Here is a 6,169-nt window from a genome sequence, read left to right on the forward strand (position 1 = left end):
TAGAGAACAGGTTGAGTAGGCGTTCTATATACTTGTATATAGAGATCGGTTGTTAGTCACAACCGTTCTCTTTTCCCTTCCTATAACCGTAAAATGTTGAAGAAAAACAGAACGGTTAGCTACTTAACCGTTTTATGTAACTTAACAAAAGAGAACGGTAACGTTCTGTAATGTTTTTTTTTTTTTTTAATAAATAATATCTAATTTATATTATTGGCTTAAAAAAAAAAAAAAAAAAAAACATTAGAGCGCTATTTTATTGCTGTATTATTTCCTGTATATTTTTTTTACAAGATTATCGAACTATTTTTGGTATTCATGTATTTGTTGTATTCCCATATTTATTAACAAGATTATACGTAGGAGGAACTTCGTCAAAATTACAAGTCAATGTAAAATAAATATGGAGTACATATTACTCTGTAGTTAATACTCCGTATTCCATATACAATAAATAAATCTAATTAAATATAATAACACGTATATCAAAAATATAGCTACAAGGATGTACAAAAATTATATACTCAAGATTTTTATTCGTAACTCCAATTTCACAAATAATTCAACTTGATATAAGAAAATAAATCTTTGTTACTCCATCCGGCCGCTTCAAATACTTATCGGCTTATTTCTTATGAACTCCAGACTTCAAAATATCTGCAAACACAAGTGCTATTAGATTAATATATTCAACCAATAAAATTGATAGTAAGAAAATCAATTGAAAAAATTCAGAAAGAACAAGACACAAGGTTTAAACAATACACTATAGAATTTACAACCGTAGAAATCAAAATCTTAAGTCTTAACAACAAATATAAAGAATGAACAAAATAATCTCATTCCCCTAAAATCAACTAAAAATATATACGAAGTAGAAACTTATCAGCTCATGGACTAGAAAGAATAAAAGTTGAATTTGAACTCCACTAATTGTTGGAAAACAAATATAGTTAAACAAATTGTTTGAACTAAAGATACATATATAGAACCAAAATTATGGGAACAATTAATTCAAAAGTAGATCTAGTCTAGTATAAAAAGAGGCGGATTCACACTAATTGAAAACGAACTCTAATTTAGCAGAGAAAAATTACATCATTTTAAAAACAAACCAACAAATACAAAAATTCTTCAGTTTAAAAATGTTTAAAATTCAGATTTCACATATAGAATTGACGAAATTAATACCTCAAAAATAGATCTAGGAAAAGAGGAAGAACAACATACCATGGCCATCTTCGTCAAAGAAAATCAGGAACAAAAACATATAAAGTCAAGAGTAAAATTTCTAAAGAGCAAATGTTAGACCACCCATTTTAGAGCACCTCTTGAATTTTGTGGGTTTGTGAATTGGAAGGAAGTTGATAGTTTAATGGTGAGGAGTTGATGGCGGCTGTCAAACGTTGGGAGGAGTTAGGTTTAAGTAGGAGTTCCATTTATTTTGGGAAAGAGTATCATTTCTTAAGAAATTAGCTTTAAAGAACAACAGTTGTGATTTGTAAAATAGCACAAGGCCCAAAGAATTTTTTACTTTTTTTTAAGGGACTTTTTAATTGGAAAAGTAATAAACGGTTAGGTAGATAATCTGTATACATTCCTTTACAAAACGCCTTACATCGAGAAAATATACTCCCTCCGTCCCTAAATTACATTCCTCTTTGGAAATTTACACGGGAATTAAGGAGGGAAGAATAAGACAAATAATAATAATTAGATAATGCAATGGGAAGTACAAAGATAGATTAGTTATTACTCATAACAAGTCATCAATCCTTTGCAAAAAAAAGGACCAATCACATGCTCTAATTAAAAAAATTTAACCAATCATATTCATTGTAATTTGGCACAAGGATCATGAGTGAGATTAGGTAAGGATGAGTGAGAAACCATTAAATATAGAACAGAAAAAGAGAGTTGATTTACTAAAAAAAACTTACCAAAAATAGAAAGGAGAAATGTAATTTTGGAATACCAAAAATAGAAAGGAGGAATGTAATTTAGGGACGGAGGGAGTACAAAATATACAAAATAATACATAATTAATAAATGATATTCAAAATAAATATCATAATAATTAAAAATGTCATCTAAATCATATGAATATAAGGGTAAATTTCAAATAACACAAGTGATAAATTCAAAAAATGTAGGCCTAAAACAAACAAAAGTTTAACAAAAGAGTATTTATAATCTATATACCTTGAATAATATAATTTGTAATGTAAAGAACATATAGACCCATAGAACATATTGATCAAACTTAAAGAACATATTCATTAAAATGATAAATTAACTAAGGGTCAAAAAAAAAAAAAAAAAAAAAAAAAAAAAAAAAAAAAAAAACATTTATCATAATCCAAAGAACATCGTCTTCAACCTCCAAAAAATAACACAAATTCAGTAAAAGATGCAAAAACTAGTAATAATAATTGAAAAATTAATTATTAATTATCAAAACTAAAATCAATATTAATTTCACATGATTTAACTTCTGAAGAAAAAAAACAATAATAATAAAAAAAAACTTAAATATGTAAATATATAAAAATTACCTTCTCTTTGGATTTAACTTAACAAAATCACCATCATCATCAAAAAAAATTCTTCCTCATGATTATCCATTATATTGTAAATCGGCGATCTGAATCATGACAAAATTCGTCCCGTATCACCATTTTTGCTTCTACTTTTTTCTTTAAATATTCAATTTCTCTCTCAATTATTTTTTCTCTCTGTTTTTAAATTCAAAAATGAATGAATGTAGAAAAAAAAAATCTAATTTAGAAAGGTATAAATATGGAAGAGAATAATTTAATGCTTTAATTAAGAAATTATCACATAATGCTTTTATCAAAATTGCTGCAGATTTACACTGGATGTACCAAGCATGGTACATCGTTGGTGTTTGATAGAATTTTCAATAAAATAGTGGTTTTAGTTTCTTCATGCAATTAGTTACACTTACCAGTATATATATATTGCTGCCATTAATCTGAACTTTGTCTCGTCCGTCCAAATTAATCCCTACTTTAGATTATTCCCCATCACTCCCAACTTTAGGGGGTATTAATTTTTATTGCACCCAAATGACTTGCAACCGGTCAATCAGGTAAACATTTGTGAATTAGTTTTTTTTTGCACACGTGTCAATATGTAATTGGTTGAAAAAAAATAGAGAAAATAAAAAAAAACAAAATTAAAAAAAAAAAATCAACAGCCCTCCCCTTCCACCACCGCCACCTCCCCCTTAGCTTCTCTCAGCCCCCACCTCGACGCCGGAACCCCTGGCCCACCTTGACGCCGAAACCCCTGGCCCACCTCGACGCCGGAAGCACCCCCAGAAACGCCCGAAAATGACCACCAGAAACGCACCCCCATTTCTCCCTGAAAACGGCCACAGAAATGGTCGAAAATGACCGAAATCGATTGAATTTCGAGCTGAATGGTTGGTTTTAACCCCAAATCGATCGATTTTGACCGTTCGTGGCTAATTTTGTGGCCTCGTTGCTTAGGATTTGGGGAACTATGGCTGGGTAGGGGGAGGGGTTGGGTAGGGGGAGGGGTTTCGGGGGTGGGGGAAGGGAAGGGGTGGAGGAGGGGTTTTCGCGGGTGGGGGAAGGGAAGGGGTGGAGGAGGGGTTTTCGCGGGTGGGGGAGGGGTTTTCGGGGGTGGGGGAAGGGAAGGGGTGGCGGTTTCCGGCAGCGGGGGAGGGGTTTTCGGGGATGGGGCCGATTTTCCGGCGGGGTGGGGGTGGGGGTGTGGTGTTTTCCGGGCTGGGCATGGGTGGTTTGTGGGGTTTTTTTTAGCCAATTATAGGCTAACATGTGTCTTGTAACCTTTAATATTAGGTTGGATGACCGGTCGGGTGCAATAGAAATTAATACCCCCTAAAGTAGGGAGTGATGGGGAATAATCCAAAGTAGGGATTAATTTGGGCGAATGAGGCAAAGTTCAGATTAATGGGAGCAATTCTACAATAGGAACTAGGAACAAATCAGGACCGTTAGATCTAAGAGAAGAGGCGCACGATCTAACGACCCAAAATTATTCCGACAAATTAAATGAGGCACGAAATTTCAGGCGCCATTTTCTCTCTCCTCTCTCTCTCTCTCTCCTCCGCGATATTCTCTCTCTTTTCTCAACTAGTGAATTTCACAAGTGAAAAGGTTGTTATTATTAGCAAATACTCTAATATTATTACTAGCAAATATAACAAGTGAAAAGGTTGTTGCATATTATAAATGTGACGATTTTGAATTGTTTAATGTTGCAACAATTATCACTTTTTGCCTTTGTAAAAGTGTTGCCTTAGGTATCATTTTACCTTGCCTTTTAAAATTGTTGCTTTTGGATAAAAATGTGTTGCCTTAGGAATAGACAACGGGGGCATAAACTACACCTCAGATGTGTTGCCTTAGTTACAAGGCAACACTTTTTTTATATTAGGCAATAGTTTTTCACTGTTACATATGCTTTATATTGTTGTAGTGACTCCGCCATTTTCAACTACTCAACATCTTCGAAAAACCGCCATAACCGCAAAATTAAACTGCTTAATTTCACTGTATAATCACAATTTTAAGTTCTACTGTCTACATTTTTCAGTTTCAGAACAAAAGTTTTCGAAAATTGGCGAATATTTGGTATTACTTCGAAACTTTGAAGTTCATACTCATTCGTCTAATTTTGTTGCAATTTATTACTTATTTTTGTGTTTTTTGCTTGAATATGTTAAATTTGAAGTAGAAGAACTTGAATCGGAGTAGTTCGAAGTTCAATTTTGGTGTTTCGAAGTTCAATTTTGGTGTTTCGAAGTTGAATCAGGTATTTTCAGAATTATGTTTATTTTTGTTCAAATTACGTTTGATTTACTTTTCGTTTCTGTTTGAATTTATTGTAATTTAGTTTAAAATTGATTAGAAATTAATTCGAAGTTGAATAAAAGGTTTATTTATTTATTTATTTTACGAATTTTGACATAAATTTAGATCAGTATTTTATTTTATTTATTTATTTATTTTTTTTTACAAATTTTGTTATAAAATTATAACAATTTTTAAAAGAATATTGGTAAAACTTTAGATCTGTTTATATTTACGAATTTGAATAATTTTAATTCTTTTCCTACTAATTTAGAGTAATTTTGGTTAATTTTTGAGTAATTGTTGATAATAGTTAAAAGAAATCAAATAAAAGTTGATACAAAATAATTTAAAGTCACCAAAATAAAATAATAAGTTTGGAGTATTTTCCTTTGAGTTTTTGTAGTTTGTTTTAATTTTGAGTGGATTATTTTTACAAGTAGATAGAAATTGGCTAAAAGTAACTTTAAATTGATTAAAAGTTAATGACTTACTGTGAAATCTGTAGCTATTATGGCTTGTGTATAATCAAGAAATTGATGTGGCTTGTGTATTATGGCTTGTGTATTAATTAAACCTGTATGTAATTTACTCAAAAATTGTCCAAAGTTTTTAGGAATGGATAATTGCTAAACCTAGAGGTTGAATATAACTAAAGCAATCTGCAAGTTTTCAATGAATTTGCAGTTGTGACCAATAGGTCCTAATTTCTATCTAGAGCCACTATAGTTTAATTAACTTATGATAGTCTCCTTACCTATTATGGCTTCTGTATTAATTAAAAAATTGATGTGGTTGAAGTGAATACTAGTTTTTTTGTTTCGAAATGTTGCATGCATGGAAATAGTTTCAGTTGTTGTTATTATAACTAAAACAATCTGCAAGTTTTCAATGAAGTTGTTGATTTATATGTATATATATCAGGAAATATAAAACCAAAGAATGTAAATAAAGTATGATTCATTTTTGTTTTAAATTGCAAATAGAATAAAATGACGAAAACTACAAAGAAAAATGTTGCAAAAAACTCCAACACAACCAGATGCAGCAAAGGAAATTCCTGCAGCAAAGAAGCCTAATGCAAGAAAAAAAGCTCCTGCAGCAAAAAATTCTCCTATAGCCAAGAAAGTTCCTGCAGCACAGAAGAAATCTCCAAAGAAAGCAGCAAATTCAAAGCAATTTCCAATTAAAGGTATAAAATCTTGAAGTACAATAATTATTTGATAAAGTAAATAGAAACTGTTATAAAGTAAAGCATTTATCTTTATAAGTCTATTTTATAAATTTAATGATCCATACTATTA

At 30.9% G+C, this 6,169-nt stretch overlaps 1 long non-coding RNA gene across 1 annotated transcript; it reads right to left on the reverse strand.

The window, feature by feature from the left end:
• Positions 1-243: 243 nt before the first annotated feature.
• LOC145572238 (uncharacterized) lies at positions 244-1,491 on the reverse strand. Its single transcript, XR_014096739.1, has 2 exons — positions 1,231-1,491; positions 244-657 (listed from the first exon to the last, which is right to left on the reverse strand). It is a non-coding gene; the product is annotated as an uncharacterized LOC145572238 (long non-coding RNA).
• Between the last annotated feature and the right edge of the window lie 4,678 nt (positions 1,492-6,169).

Source organism: Chenopodium album, chromosome 12 (assembly GCF_948465745.1).
Source record: "Chenopodium album chromosome 12, dcCheAlbu1.1, whole genome shotgun sequence".
Classification (NCBI taxonomy): Eukaryota; Viridiplantae; Streptophyta; class Magnoliopsida; order Caryophyllales; family Amaranthaceae; genus Chenopodium; species Chenopodium album.